This window comes from Cryptomeria japonica, chromosome 5 (genome assembly GCF_030272615.1).
Source record: "Cryptomeria japonica chromosome 5, Sugi_1.0, whole genome shotgun sequence".
Taxonomy (NCBI): domain Eukaryota; kingdom Viridiplantae; phylum Streptophyta; class Pinopsida; order Cupressales; family Cupressaceae; genus Cryptomeria; species Cryptomeria japonica.
In genome coordinates this window covers 393,561,388-393,578,406 of record NC_081409.1, presented here as the reverse complement: position 1 = coordinate 393,578,406, position 17,019 = coordinate 393,561,388, and positions in this window count along the sequence as shown.

Here is a 17,019-nt window from a genome sequence, read left to right as displayed (position 1 = left end):
TGGGCACTAACTGGGTGCTGCTGGCTAGGCGTTGACTGTGCACTGCTGACTGGGCGTTGACTGTGCGCTACTGACTGGGCAGAAGGTACGGATCCCAAAAATAATTTTCAATTTTTTTTTGGAAAAAAATCCAAAAATTCCGTACCGTACCACCCGAATTGGGTAGAAAATTTCCTCCACACTCAAAAATCGATTTTTGTCAAAATAGGTCAAATTTATACTTGATTTTATGGAAACGGCCTCCCGGATGCAATGGTGAGGTCGAAAACGCTCCAAGATGCCTCCAAAAAGCACAGTTCCTCAGATCCAAAAATAGAAGCCTTCCACGATGTCTCCAAAAACCAATCAATGAAGCCCCAATGGCTCTAATACTATGTGATATTTTGCCAAGATCAAGGGCACAATGAAAAGTATTAAAATAGAGACAAAAGAATGACAAGAACAAACTGTATTCTCACCAATATGAAAATGATGAACTGGATTCACCAATACAATGAATATAGGCCTTCTTATATAGGCAAGGCCATATGGATGTACAAGCACACAATCATGACATGTGGCTAAATGAGAAACAAGGGTAGGTAAGAAATACTAGGGGTAGGTAGGAGAAATAATATAATATTCCACAAGAGGTGGATGACCCACCGAATGTGGAGTGTAACAACAAAACAAGACCACAAAAGGTGGAATTTCTCCTACAAGCTCTATCCCTATGTGCACACTTCCCTAAGTGTCTCAAATCCAAACTATGAAGAAATGCATTATCATAAGTTAACTTAAGTAAAGTGTAATAATATCCATAATGAATATTTATTTACACCAACAGTAACAATGCCTAAATTGATAATGAGATGGGATATTTATAGGATTTCCAAGGCCAGGGGTGAGGTGGCAAGAATCAACGGTCAAGATTGAGTCTAAAGATATCAAGGGTGAAATTGGAGGAGGTTGGAGAAGAGGTTGGAGGAAGGGACACTTGTCATCTTTGTGGTGACAAGTGTCAAGGGGCTTTGCTCATAAAAGGGCAAGTGTCCAAGAAAGGAGACATGTGGCCAAAGTGTCATGTGTCTCAAGAAGAAAATATCCACACCATAGGAGGTTAGGATAAGGAGGTTAGAATGTGCAAGATAGGATAGGGTTAGTTAAACCCAAGGTTAGGTGGAATGGGTTAGGTTAGAGGGATGGTTAGGTTAGGTGGCTAGAAGTTAGGAGGCATGTGGGTAATTTGAATTTAAAAATTCAAATAATAAGAAAAGACTAATTTTTATATCAACAACTCATAAATTGATTTGTTTTAATTAATTAGAAGATTAAAAGAATTAATTGAAATGGGGGGAAGATTAATTAATTTGAATTAATTAATCAAAGGGGACTATTAAAATAAATTTATTAAATAAATCTTTAGATTTATTAATAAGTAGATGAAAGGGAGAATTTAATCAAATTGCCTAATGAATTCAATTAAATTAGGAAGAGGGATTAATTAAATAATTGCTTATTTAATTAATTATCTTCAGACCATTTTTAGGTGTATACAGTACAATTTCACACTTAGGTTAGCACTGGCCTTAGTGTGATTTGCATCTTGCATATCTCATTCCCTTTTAAGCATTTAATTAATTAATTTAATTAAATCTAAGGTTATGTCTCATCACTTTACACATTACAAAGTTGGGCCCTTTACCCTAAGTTTGCCCCTTTTCATCTTATTCCTCCAATGAATCATTAAATCATAAACCCTAATTATGTCTTATTTCGACCATTTAGGCCCGATTTCAAATATCAAAACATCTCAGAATTGGTTGTAACTTTGGTATGCGCTCTAATATCATCATATCTAATGGCCCTGAAAATTCGGTGAAAAGTTGGTCAGACCGTGGAGGGAATGCACATGGTCCATGACTTTTTGCTCGAAATTTCGGGAGCACAATCCTATGATATGATAATGCTCAACCCTGAAAGATCAGTGGTAAATTCAAATTCTAGATCAGCCTAAACATGAAATTAAGATCTAGGGTTTCATACTTAAGAGCTCTCTTTCTTCATTTGAAGGGGTCTTCTTCTAAGAATTTAAGAACGGGTTTTTGGAGTATTAGAGTCTTCTTTGCAGCAGAAGAGTAGATCTTTGAAGTCTTCAACAACATTCAACATTCATCCAACAAACATGCATCAAGCATCATTTTATCAATTGGGGGCTTTTAAAAATGTAGAAGAACAATAGGAGATCACCGATTGACGATTGGCTTGTACCTCTCCCCTAGGGTTGGGTATAGTTTCATATTGTTTTTCAGATCTTTGCATAAGCTTTATTTTGATTCATATTCATGCTTTAGATCACTTTGTATTATGGATTTAGAGAATTTACTTTGTCAATTATAAGCAATTAGGGTTTACTCTTTAGGGTTACTCTAGGTTGTTTACTTTCATTCTTAGGATCTTGCATATACACAAGGTTCTTGCACACACATTTTCAGTACATTATCGACTATTAATGGAGGTGGAAATCACTAACACGGGGGTTTGACTACAACAAAACCCTATATAGCCACCCCAAACCTTCTTTTTGAGATTGCAAGTGTAGAAACAGGAATCTGGAAGTAGGTACAGCTCTGGAACATGCATCTAGATCACTCAAAAAATTCAAAAGTGCAGGAATCTTATCAAGGGCAGGGGCGTGGTGCCATGAACCTACCCTCTATCAGCAAGACTTGGCAGAACAACAACTCACAGGTCTCAGAATCCCTCCTGTCAGTTACAACTCCAGAATTGTAGAATTAGGACAGTGGCGTGGCACCTTGGTCCTGGACATATGTTCTCAGATTTTAGACACAGGCGCACCTTTGATTTTGCCTTCTGATATGTAATTTTTCATAGTGTATCAATTGTTCTTTAATCTGCATTCTCAGATTAGGATTTGTTTGCTTACTTGCTTTCTAGGCTAGATTGCATTTGGCATCATTTTTCTCTCCCGTTTACAACAAAGGAATAGAAAACCTAAGAGGTAATCCACAACTCTCTCTTTCTCATAAGAAGTAGTCGATGCGCATTACCTCTCTAGGCTCTTTCATATTCCATGAGTGTGTATGAGAGTGGGATTAGGGTTTTCATACTTAGTCTCATTTTTTCCCCTACACATCTTTGGTGAACCTGACGTGAATGCAATTTCATTTGCATTAAATTGCATTGCTAGGACTAGATCTATTTTATTTCATTTGCTTTCAAAACAAAACAAAAAAAGAGAAAAGAGAAAAAAAAATAGGTTTCTTTCATTTTTCTTGCATTGTGTGTTTAAGTTTCATGCAATTTTCATTTCAAAATGTCAGATTTTTATTTGCAAGAAGTTCATGCTTTTGATAATGTATGCAATTTTGTTGATTATGAGTTTAGTAAGGATGAATTATATGAAGCTATAGATGAGTTTTTGAACCCTAAGCCTTCTAAACTCTCATTTTGCCAAAAAATTAATCAACTTTGTTACTATGTCATTTTGTGGTGATGAGAAAGATAGGTTGAATTATCCCTCTCATGGGTATATTCCTATCAAATCCTCCACTAGATTTAGCAACATAGTTGATTCCCATGATTCCCTCTATGATGTTATGTCTCCTTTTGAATCCAAGGATAAGCCTTTCAATCACTATGACCATACTTTTTTGGATGATGCCCTTGATGACTTTATGTCTCTGCCTAAACTTTCAAGCAAGAATAATGCATCTAAAAAGTTAATCAACATGATCAATGTGAATGAACATAGAAAACATCTTTTTATTGTCCAAGGTGCTTATACTTCTCCAACTTCACCTCTTCTTAATCAACCTCTTTTCATGGTGCAAGGTAGATATGGTCATGATTCCTTTAGCACTCCAAATAAACCTATCATTATGTTTCAAGGAAGGAATCCCACTAAGAGTCCTTATAGCTATGCTAGACAACTTACTAAGGAGAGTTATAATGCAGTTTCCCATACCTATAACACAAGAAACAATAGGCAACCTAACCCTCCTTTGGTTGTCCCGACTCCTCTACTTGATCCTCAACTCATTCTTCCTCGAGCACCTCGTATTTCACAAACTCTTGGTAAGGAATATGATCTTGTTAAACAACTTAAAGCTACTCCTGCCAAGATATCCCTTTGGGATTTGCTTCAAACTTCCTTGACTCATCATGGAATGTTACAAGATGAATTGAAAACATTGAATGTCCCACCTGTAGTGACATCTAATAATATGGCTTCCTTGATTCACTCTATTACATCACCTAAGGCTCATATTGTGTTTACACAAGATGAGCTGCCTTCTAGTGAAATTCAACAACAATATGATCCCTTAATGATTGTGGTTATCATAAATGATAGTGCGATAAGACAAACATTAGTGGACAATGGTTCTGGCCTTAATGTTTATAGCGTTAACTTGTTGCATAAGATCAATGTTGATACATCTCTTATGAAGCCTAATTCTCTCACTATTTGTGGCTTTGATAATGTTGCTAAATATTCACTAGGTATCATCACCTTTACTGTTAAGGTAGGTCCTGTTACTTTACCTACTCCTATCCATGTTATGCCTAGAGAGTTGACATACAACTTGTTGCTAGGAAGACCTTTGATTCATAGCATGCAATTTGTTCCCTCTACATTGCATAGGCAAATCAAATTAATTCACAACAATACAACATATACCTTGCTAGGAGACAAAAGCTTTCAGGCTTGTTTACAAACATCAAGTTCAAAATCCTCTTCAATCGATTCTTCCCCAACTATCTTAGACAATTCCTCTAAAGCTTCTACTTCAATTGGTGTGAATAGTTCATCAAACCTGTCTCCTATATCTGGATCAATCCCCGATGCTTCCTCAAGTGGACCTAAAGTTCTTGAGGAAGAATCTTCTCAACCTGACTCTACAATTGAGAATACTTTCTCTCCTGAACAGATTCTTGCAAAAGATGTTTGGGGAACCCTTGATTTGAATCCTACGTTCATAGGGGAATATCAAATTCCCCCTAGAGAACCTAAGGTCGAAAAGAAGAAAGAAGAAGAAGAATCTAAAAAGCAATCTACTTTATCTGGGCCATTGAGTAATAACTTTGTGGCAGCTTCTCAAATTTCATCTCCCTTAGTTTCTGGTTTAGAGGATTTTGATCCTTCACTTTTTGAAAATCCTCCTTCTTTGAAAATATCTAACCTTTATGGTCCTGGTTTTCACATCCTAGCTAGGTGTGGATATAATGGAAATGGATGTGGTGCTCAAGAACAAGGGATTAAAGTTCCCTTGGAAAACAACTTTCGTGATATGACATTTGGGCTTCGTTATGGTCCTTTCAAGTGTACTAAAGCCTCTAAGAGACCATCTATTAATGTTAATGTCATTTATGCTTCTCTCTCATTAGAATATCTAGAATATATCGACTTTGACCCTTCTTGTGTCTTTGCTTTGGATGTTTTTTCTACTGATGATTCCTTAGTTGAATTCTTGGGAGCTTATGACAACCTTCCTCATTATCACCATAATCATAGTTTTCCCTACTGTTTAAATGTGAAAGCTTACTTTGGGAAGGAAAGAAATAACGATGAGATAGTTAAGGAATTTCCTCAATTGAGAGATTCTCCTCAACAAAGTAATCTCCTAAGAAATGACACCATTGATATCAAGATGGATCCTTGTGTCGAAGATAAGATCATCAAGATAGGGAAATGTCTTGACGAAGAAGAACAAAAATAATATGTCGAGTTGTTACATGAATTTCCTGAGATCTTTGCTTGGATATATTCTAACATTCCTGACATAGATCCTAAGATTGTCACTCATAACATTGTCCTAGTTCCTAATGCTAAACCCGTGAAGCGAAATATTCGAAAGATTCACCTAAAGTGGCATTACTTGTTAAAGTTGAGATTGAAAAATTGTTGGATGCTAGATTCATTTGTCTTATCGATTATTCGCCATGTATTTTGAACATTGTGGCGGTGGTTAAAGATGCAAATAAGATTAGGATGTGTACTAATTTTTTGTGATTTGAACAAAGCCTCTTTAAAAGATGACTTTCCCCTCCCAAATATTGACATGATAGTGGATTCGGTAGCATGGCATGCTTTACTATCCTTTATGGATGGTTTCTCAAGATATAATCAAATCTTCATCAATCCCCAAGATCAATATAAAATGGCTTTCACAACTCCTTGGGGTACATTTTTTTGGATTGTGATGCCTTTTGGATTGAAAAACGCAGGCGCAACCTATCAACGTGCTATGACTCTCATCTTCCATGATTATATGCATAAGACCTTAGAAGATTATGTTAATGACATCTTAGCCAAATCCATCCTTTGTACAGATCATGTTAAGATCCTTCGTCAAATCTTTGAGAGAATTCGTAAGTACAACATGCATTTGAATCCCCAAAAATGTGTTTTTGGTGTGGATAGTGGAAAACTATTAGGATTCATAGTTTCTCATCATGGCGTTGAGGTGGACACGAAAAAAGATAGACGATATTGTTAACATGCCACCTCCTAAGAACATTTCTCAACTAAATTTTTTAAAAGGAAAGATCCAAGCTATTCATAGGTTCGTCTCTCAGCTTGTGGATCGTGCCTTTCCTTTAACACAATTGCTTAAAAAGAATATCACTTTCCAATGGAATGAGGATTGTCGCCAAGCATTCGAAGGTTTAAAAACTTATTTGGCCAATCCTCCCATTCTTCAACCTACTGATCCTACTAAGCCTTTCCTTCTATATCCTGCTGCTTCCTCTCAAGTTCTTGTAGCCTTATTGGCACAATGTGATAAGGATGGTAGAGAATTCCCGGTTTATTACATAAGCCACACTCTACTCGATTATGAAGTCCAATATTTTGCGATAGAAAGATAGTGTCTTGCTTTAGTCTTTGCAACTCAAAAGTTGAGGCATTATCTCTTGAATGCTGAGATTTATGTTATCATTAAATTTTATCCTCTTGAACATCTTTTTTCCAAAATTGATGTTTCCGGACGCTTAGCTAAGTGGGTTATGATGTTGACCGAGTTTGACCTTAAGTTTGTCTCACAAAAGGTAATAAAGGGTCAAGTATTGACTTATCACTTAGTTGATGCTCCTTTACCCTTCTCCCTACCTAATCCAAAGTCTTTTCCCAATGAATGCATTCTTTCCATTGAGGTTGATGAGACTTGGGAACTATACTTTGATGGCTCTAATTGTCGTACAAGATCGGAGGTAGGGGTGGTTTTAATCTCTCCTAAAAAGAAGCCTATTCCTTTATCATATCGTCTCAATTTATTATGTATCAATAACATTGTTGAATATGAAGCTCTTATAGCTGGAATTAAAGTAGCCTTGGCATTGAGTGTGAAGAATCTACATATTTATGGAGATTCTCAACTAATCATAAGACAAGTGACATGAGTTTATCAAGCTAAACAAGACAAATTATCGCAATATAAAGCTCTAGCTTTATCCTTGTTACAAAAAATTGATTCTTACACTATGGAGCCCATTCCTCGAAAAGATAATCAACATGCTGATGCGATGGCATGTGTTGCCTCTCTTATGTCTCTAGAGGACCCCATGGTAGATCTTCAATTCACTATTCACAACCTTACTTCCCCAACTATTACTATTAACCCTGGTGATGTGGCATATTGTTGCATTATAAATTCTGATGAATGGTATTCCCATGTTGTAAGATATTTGAGTAATGGTACCTTTCCTAACTCTGCAAATAAGAATACTAGGGCTAGGGTTTACAAATTGGCTGCTAGATACATTATCCTTTCTAATGTTTTCTATAGGAGGGGTTATAATGTTCTTCTCCTTCAATACTTAAACAAGGCTGAGGTCCGTATCGCTCTCGAAGAAGCGTATTCAGGTGCTTGCAGGGGACATTTTGGGGGTAGGTCTTTAGTTCAAATATTGCTTCGAATGGGATATTATTGGCAAACCATGGAAAATGATTATTTTGCATTTGTTAAACGATGTCATCAGTATCATAAACATAGCAATTTGATCCATGCCCCTGCCCAAGAGCTTCGTTCACATGTAGCATCTTGGCCCTTTTCTACATGGGGTTTGGATCTTGTTAGTAAAATATCTCCTCCTTCATCTCAAGGATATACTTTCATCATAACCGCCACTGATTACTTTACGAATTGGGTGGAAGCTGTTCCTCTTAGATCCACCACTGCTGAAGTAATTTGTCAATTCATTTTGGAAAAAAACTATTTCTCAATTTGGGATACCTTCCGCCATAGTTTCAGATAATGGAATGTCATTCAAAAATAAGGATGTGAAGAAGTTTATTGAGAAATATCATATTCAACATAAAGTTTCTACACCTTATTATCCTCAATCAAATGGTCAAGTTGAGTCTTCTAATAGGATAATTGAACAAATTCTTTGAAAGACTATAAATAGGCATGGTAAGGATTGGCATACTCAATTAACCTATGCTCTATGGGCTTATCACACGAGTGTACGTGTTGCTATGGGTTGTACCCCTTATAATCTTGTTTACGATTTTGATATCATTATGCCTTTGGAGTTAGAAATTCCTTCTTTGAGAGTTTCTCTTAAGGGTATAGTGGATGATGATTCCTATAGAGAGCAAAGAATTCAACAAATTGAGATGCTCGATGAACGGTGTATCAATGCCCTCGAACACATTCAAGCATATCATAAAACTTTGCAATGAAGCTACAATGATAAGGTCATTCAACGTTCCTTCTCGGTAGGGGACTTAGTCCTTTATGAGAATAAGTGCAACGTGAATGCCTTGCCTGAGGAGAAAGGAAAGTTTAGTCCTAATTGGCTTGGACCATACATCATCATGGAGTTCTATGGATTAGGTGCTTATAGGATAGAAAATGTGGAAGTTACGCCTCTCAAGGAACCCATAAATGCTATGCACCTTCATAGATACTATGCCTAGTTCTTCTCTGTCTCTGTCTCTGTCTCTGTCTCTCTGTCTCTGTCTCTGTCTCTCTCTCTTTCTAGTCTTCTTTCTATTTTCTCTCTATATCTTTTTCTTCAAAATTGGGTAATATGTTAGCATGTCTTTATTAAAGTATGTAAGATTAAATGATGTTATATTATTTGGTCTATATTACTTCATTCTTAACAAGCATGTTTCATTACTATATTGTTTGTCTTGGATTCTTTTTATGTAAATTGCAATGGATTTACATTTTCATATGTGCTAGCATGTTATACAATTTTAGGTGTTAAGTAGAATTATATCAGGTTGTGTTTAATTAGAGTTAATTAAATCACATTAGTCATATAGTTCTCATGCTTAATACATTCTTCTTTTACATCATCAAAGTAACATTTGATTAAATACTTAGTTATTTAATTAAATCACACATGTATCAATTTAATCATGAAGCATTTAGAAATCAATCACACGGAAATTAAATCAGATATACATGCTCATTACTCAATATGTTACTTCTAATCTAAGCAATGTGTACATTGTTTAAGCATTAAAAATAGTATAATCATGAGTATCATCATATATACATCAATACATCAAAATAATCTCCCATCCCTAGGGCTAGTAGCAGGAGGATGGTGGCTAGATGCCCCCTCCTAATTTGCCGTGCAGGTGGTCCCATGGGGGTGTATCGTGATACAGACTGAGAGTGACTCTGCGAGGAGCTCCTACGATCTTTCTCCATCATGATCCCTCGATATGTGGCTGCCTCTATCTGCACTACCGCTAGATCTCACTCTGTCTATCGTAATCTGTCTCGTAGGTCCTCCACCTCTGTCTGAATAGGGGATAAAAGGTCCCCATGTCGTCTTGCACTCCTCTGGGGTTTGTGCAGTATCTGTACATGTACAGTCACAATAAGGTCTATCACTGCATTCTGAATCAGAGAATGCCACTCCTGGATGCTAGCTGAGAGATTGAGAGAACCATGGTGCCCAGAGGGGACCATGGTGCCCTAGGAGGACCAAGGCACCCTAGGACCCCTAGGTGTCCAAAGGGTAGGCCCCGACTCAGACTAGGTGATGACATCATCAATTCTAAAAACTATGAAAACATGACAAAGTCAAATGCAGTTAACAGAAAGTCAATTCACCTGGTTGAGCGGTCGATCGACAAGTACAGACTGGTGTAGGATCTTCATCCGCGTAGGTTGCTCAGGTCGGTGTCGAGGCATGATGGCTTGTATGTGGGCTCCTCTGCAATGAATAGAGACAAAAAGTTAGAAAGTGACAAATGAAGGTGTCATTTTCATATTTATGTATTATGCACTTTTTGACTTTATGTTTTTAAGTTAAAACCCTGATTTCTGCACTTTTTCTTCAATCTATCATATTTTTAGCTAGGAAAATCCCATTCTCACACCGTTGGTGGTGTTGGAATCATGAGTTTGCCCTCTCACTCTGTGTTAGTTCCATAATGCGCTTGGATGAGTAATCAAGCCTTATTGTGAACTTTCTTCATCACAATTCACTGTGGAAAACATGATACCCTATTTCACCTCACAAATAAGCAAGTTGAAACAGGGGGGCATATAGCTACCCACAAATTTCATCACCTTCCTTAGTAAGAATTAGGTGATTTTGGGATCTAACATGTGGTTTTGTCGGGTGTAGTTTATAACTGTGTACTGCAAATACCGTTGGGGGCTTCATTTGACAACTTATGGATATATCCTTTTTCAAATGATGTTTACTTTTTTGTACTTTAGCTTGCATATGCACATAGTGTCTTATGACCGCTAAAGTGAGGGCTAAATGTAGTGTCATAAATTGTACACCCTTGCTAGGGTGGTACAATTTCATACTTAGGTTAGCACCCACCTTAGTGTGTTTTACATCTTGCATTTCTCATTCCCCTTCAATCATTTAATTAATTAATTTAATTAAATCTAAGGTTAGGTCTCATCACTTTACACATTACAAAGTTGGGCCCTTTACCCTAAGTGTGCCCCTTTTCATCTTATTCCTCCAATGAATCATTTAATCATAAACCCTAATTATGTCTTATTTCTATCGTTTAGGCCCAATTTCGCATATCAAAACATTTCGGAATCAACTGTAACTTTGGGATGTACTCTAATATCATCTTATCTAATGGCCCTAAAAATTCGGTTGAAAGTTGGTTGGACCGTGGCGGGAATGTACATGGTCTACAACTTTTTTCCTGAAATTTTGGGAGCATAATCTTATGATATGATAATGCTTAACCCTAAAAGATCTACAGGAAATTCAAATCCTAGGTCAGCCTAATCATAAAATTAAGATCTAGGGTTTCATACTTAAGAGTTCTCTTTCTTCATTTGAAGGGGTCTTCTAAGAATCTAAGAACAAGTTTTTGGAGTATTAGAGCCTTGTTTGTAGTGAAAGAATAGATCTTTGAAGTCTTCAACAACATTCAACATTCATCCAGCAAACATGCATCAAGCATCATTTTATCAATTGGGGGCTTTTGAAGATGTAGAAGAACAATAGGAGATCACCGTTTGACGATTGGCTTGTACCTCTCCCCTAGGGTTGGGTATGGTTTCATATTGTTTTTAAGATCTTTGCATAAGATTTATTTTGATTCATATTCATGCTTTAGATCACTTTGTATTATGGATTTAGAGAATTTACTTTGCCAGTTATAAGCAATTAGGGTTTACTCTTTAGGGTTGCTCTAGGTTGTTTACTTTCATTCTTAGGATCTTGCATATACACAAGGTTCTTGCACACATATTTTCAATACATTATCGACTATTCGTGGAGGTGGATATCACCAACATGGGGGTTTGACTATGGAAAAACCCTATATAGCCATCCCAAACCTTCTTTTTCAGATTGTTGGTGCAGAAACAGGAAGCTGGAACCGGGTACAGGTCTGGAATAGGCATCTACATCACTCAGAAACTTTAGAAGTGTAGGAAACCTATCAAGGATAGGGGCGTGGCACCCTGGTCCTACCTAGGATAGGGGCGTGGTGCCTTGGTCCTGCCCTTTGTCAGCAAAACTTGGCAGAAAAACAACTCACAGGTCTCAGAATCCCTCATGTCAGTTACAACTCTAGAATTGTAGAATCAGAACAGTAGTGTGGCACCCTAGGCCTATACATTTCTGCTAAGATTTTAGACACAAGTGCACCTTTGATTTTGCCTTCTGATATATACTTTTTAGCAGTGTATCAATTGTTCTTTGATTTGCATTCTCAAATTAGGATTTGTTTGCTTCCTTTCTTTCTAGGTTAGATTGCATTTGGCATTATTTCTCTCTCTCATTTATAGCAAAGGAATAGAAAACCTAAGAGGTAATCCATAACTCTCACTTTCTCATAAGAAGTAGCTAATGTGCATTACCTCCCTAGGTTCTTTCATATTTCATGAGTGTGTATGAGAGTGGGATTAGGGTTTCCATACTTAGTCTCAATTTTTCCCCTACACAAGAGGAAATTATTATAAAATAATTATATAAATAATAAATATCTATTTAATTAGGTAAGGATAGTTTTAGGTGTCTACATTTTGCCCCTCTTTGACATAATGACTTAGTCTCAATTTTTCCCCTACACAAGAGGAAATTATTATAAAATAATTATATAAATAATAAATATCTATTTAATTAGGTAAGGATAGTTTTAGGTGTCTACATTTTGCCCCTCTTTGACATAATGTAGTTTATCACATTGTTTCAAAGAAGATTAAAACATAATGGGTAGGAAAGGGAGGACTAGAAGCATGGTGCTCTAATCATGGGAGGAATGTCGAGTTAGTAGGATGATACCCCCTTGAGAGGATAGGTGGGTTATGAGAGCATGTGCGCTCTCCAAAGGAAAGATGGGGGATAAGCTAGAATAAAATGAAATAGATGATGATGAATGAAGGGGGGGTTATGGCTAAGGAGATGGTAAATTAATGGCCATAGAAGTAGTTATGGATGAGAGTGGATATGAGAGATAAAGAGGATGATGGTGAAGATGACTTGTGCTTAATATAGTACTATATCATCATCGAGCTTGTTATTTTGCAAATGGATATATTTTCACCAAGGTATGGAAAGACCAAGGTGATGATGTTATCCCTTTGCATAGATAGACACATTGCAAATAGATGATAAATATCATGTTCCAACCTTACTTTTCTAATCACTTGTGGAAATCCTTGAGTAGCATAGGAACATGATACAAGAAAAATCAAATAAGATAAGATTCACTAGACCAAACAAGTCAACAACCATTTAGACTTCTTGCCAGAGTTAAGTGTTCAATTGCTAGTATGGTAATAATAGTGTTTAGTTTTAGGAAGGAAGCATCTTCTAAAAGACAACTGTCTGTTTTTGAGAATGCAACAACCTATATAATACAAATGATAGATCAAAAGGACAATGTTTAGTTTCAAGAATGAAACATCTCATATAAGATGATAGGTGTGGTTTTGAGAATGTAACAACCCATATAAGAAAAATGATAGTTGATAAAGATTGCTAATGTTGATTAGGAAATTGATTGATTAGGTTGTAGGCTATCTTGGTAGTTTGTTTGTTGATTCATGATTTATTAAGCTGAATGTTTTGTGTAATCTTTTGATTGTGCTTGTTAAAAATGTTGGTGTCTTAGCAAAAGACAATTTATTGTGGATTTAGAATTTTTTTTAAATATATAAATATATATATATATATATATATTTTTTTTTTTTTAAAAGTTTTTTTTTGGATTTTTAAAGTTTCTTCGTTTTTTTTTTCAAAGATTTTGAAAGCTGTCTTGATCACTAATTGAGGTATAAGACATATATTGAGATTTATTCTCAAGAATGATGTATTTTTTGGCCCTAGTGTCTTGAAAGGCATAAAACATTGCAAGTGGATGGATAAGTTGATAGGATGGGAATGGATAAGTGAAGGATGTAGTCAACTTATTATGGAATCAAAGCTAATTTGATTTTGAGGATTTTCTTGAAGATTTTGAGGAAGAACACATAAGAATAATTTTGAGTCGAGTCCACAGAGAGAATATATATTTGGAGAGGACTCATACAATAATCAAGGAAGCTATTAGGGTCATAACGGGTTATTTCTCAACCGGTGAAATTCCTGTGCTAAGAATAATTTCAAAGGATACTTACTGTCTTCAAATTAACTGGTTCTATATCTGATAAGCATGCTTTTTCTATCAACAATATTAGAGACCCTACAGTGAAACTAGCAGCAATGGTGATAGGCTACCGGGTATTCTACTCCAGTAGACTTAACAGTGTTCCATCTGCAGCAATTCACACTGCACATAGAATGATTGTTGATAATGCAGATTATGATATCTATGAAGCCATCAGAGTGCAATTATTTCAAAATTTGCAATCCATTAAGAAGGACAACTCACAAAAGTTCAAATATGGTCAGCTATTAGCCGGGTTATTTTTCTATTTTCAGAACTTCCTACCGGGTATTGGAGATATTGAATGGTCCAAAGACCTACAGATCAATGCACAGATCAAGAACAACATTAAGGCTATGAAGAATACTTTTTCACATGCCATGAATAAGTATTTTAATGAATTTCAGAAAAAGATGAGCATGAGAATGAGGTTACCCGAAGATGAGGTAAAACACTTTGCAAAAGACATAGTCTTCACTATTACCACTGACTTTTGCTTGATGCAAGCAATTGAGCCTAGAGAGGAAGAGATGGAAGATATGAGCTATGAGGTTAATCATGATTTACTGGTTGGCTATGCTAATACCCTATTAGCATCGCCTAAAGATAAAAAGAAGGCAAAATTGGACATTGTGGCAGTCCAAGTTGCACCAACAGAAACCGGTACTGCACCTGTAGCTATTGTGAAAGGAAAGAAAAAGAAGTCTGATGAAAAATATCCTATGAAAAAGGCCACAAGGGTGAATCAGAGTGTCCTAACCAAGAAGGAAAGAAAACCTAAAGTATTTGTAAAGAGGGAGAGTGCACCAAAGAAGAGAAATCAGAAATTGATTTTGCAACCAGAGTTTGAGGGTATAGATTCTGAAGAAGAACCAAAAAAGGAAAAAGCAACTGACAGAACACCCAAGAAGGTAAAGGTAGTGTTGAAGGCAGCTACACCTATATATATTTTTACCTACAAACCTGACACAGTTTTTTGAGAGGACAATGAAGACATTAGGAAGAAATAGGTTTGACAATGTTAAAGAATATTTTGATTCTTTCACTGAAGATGAGAAGAAGCAAGTAATCCAATAGGTAATAACTTATTTGGGTCATTACAATAGATTTCCGCATGATTTGGAAAAATATATTTCAATCTCTTTGTATAATACTCTTTTAGATAAATGGGAGGAAGCAATTCAATTGGAAAAGAAGATTATTGATGAAATATTTGTACAATATTTTCCCAACTTATCATCGGATGGAATTAGTGCTTTAGTTGAGCAATACAAAGTATATTTTGATTTTAAAATGAGAAGATTGAAGCTTCTTAATGCAAAAAGGTTAGTTATTGAGTCTGAAACACATTAGATAGCCCGTGTAATCAAAAAGATTGAAGAAGTCGTCCACTCTAGCAATAAGGATGATACTACAGATGATGTTCCTCGACCGGAAATGGATGAAGAGGAAATTGTTCAAGCTGACATATTCTATCCAATCAAGAAGAAGGATGATTCCATTATTCTTGTTGATGAAGATGTTCAGGACACAGTAGATCTATCTGGAGACATCATTGCACCAGATATGGAGCCTCCTACAATCACTAAAGTACAGGTTACATTAGTTGAACAACCGGGTATTCAACTAACAGTGGACAATGAACCGGCAACAAAATAACTGGAGAAACCCCAATCTCCATTGGTCATTGAAAATACTCAAAAGGAGTCTATTGAGAAAGTTATCACTTAGTTACTTGGAGAAACAACAGAACTGAACACAGATAGAGCTATCATTAAAAGTGTACCCCCTGAACCGGCGAAGTAGAAACTACTTGAAGATGATGATGATTCTTTAAGTATTTCCAGACCCATTGACATGAACACCTTGAGTGCATTAGAAATGATGAAGATTGCTAATGTTATGCAATCTTGAGCACACAAGAAGAGACTGAAAGAGCAAAGGATTGAAGCAGAGAAAATCCAGAATGCAGTAGAAATTTTGTCTGGTTTACTACCGGAAACAACTGTTGCACATCTTCCTACATCCATTAGCAAACTTGGTCAGTTAGTTGCAGATGCATGTGATAAAATCAATTCACTTGAAGATGCTACTCAAACTGAGAAGAGCCACAAGAAGAAATATGGAGATAAACTAGCAAAGAACATTGAAAGTGGAAAAATGGCTTTATCTAATGATGGAAGTCTGTTGAAGAAAGCTATTGAATCTAGAGGAAAGTTTCTTGCCTCTACCTCCAATGTTTCTTTCTTTTAGTCTGACATTTCTAAGAGTCAAATTGAAACCGAGAAAGAAATGGAAAGGTTATGCAAGGCATATGTCCCACTCTAGGACTCCATTCATGCCTTTAACCGATCTGTAGATGATTTGCATGACAGACTGAACAAGAATGATAATGAGAAGGCTAAGAGATTCCGATCTCTAAGATAGCTCAAGAGTCAACTCACCTCACAGGTCAACATTCTTTAGAGAGCCTACTCCAATGCAGAAGCTATTCTTGCTACTCCTGAAACCTGCACACTAGACTTAATGAAAGAATTTCATTCTCAGTTGATGTCTACATCTGATTATGCTACTAACATACTGGAATCATGGGAAAATGTTTTATCCTAGATGAAGCAAAACTTCAATGATATTTTTATAAGATTAGCCAATGCATGAAACTTTTTTTAAAGTTGTAATATATGTTGAACACTTTGATACATATTTTCTATATATATGTATATATTTTACTTTATCATTTTGGCATTGTTGTGAAAGGGGGAGTAATAATATGTATGTGTGTTTTTGAAAATTTTGTATTTATGCATGCATTAAAGGGGAGTATTGCATTAAAGGGAGTATGAACACCTGTAAATATGTTGTGTATGCACACTTAGCGGTATTGTATTAATCTAAATTTTTTGAAGTGTTAC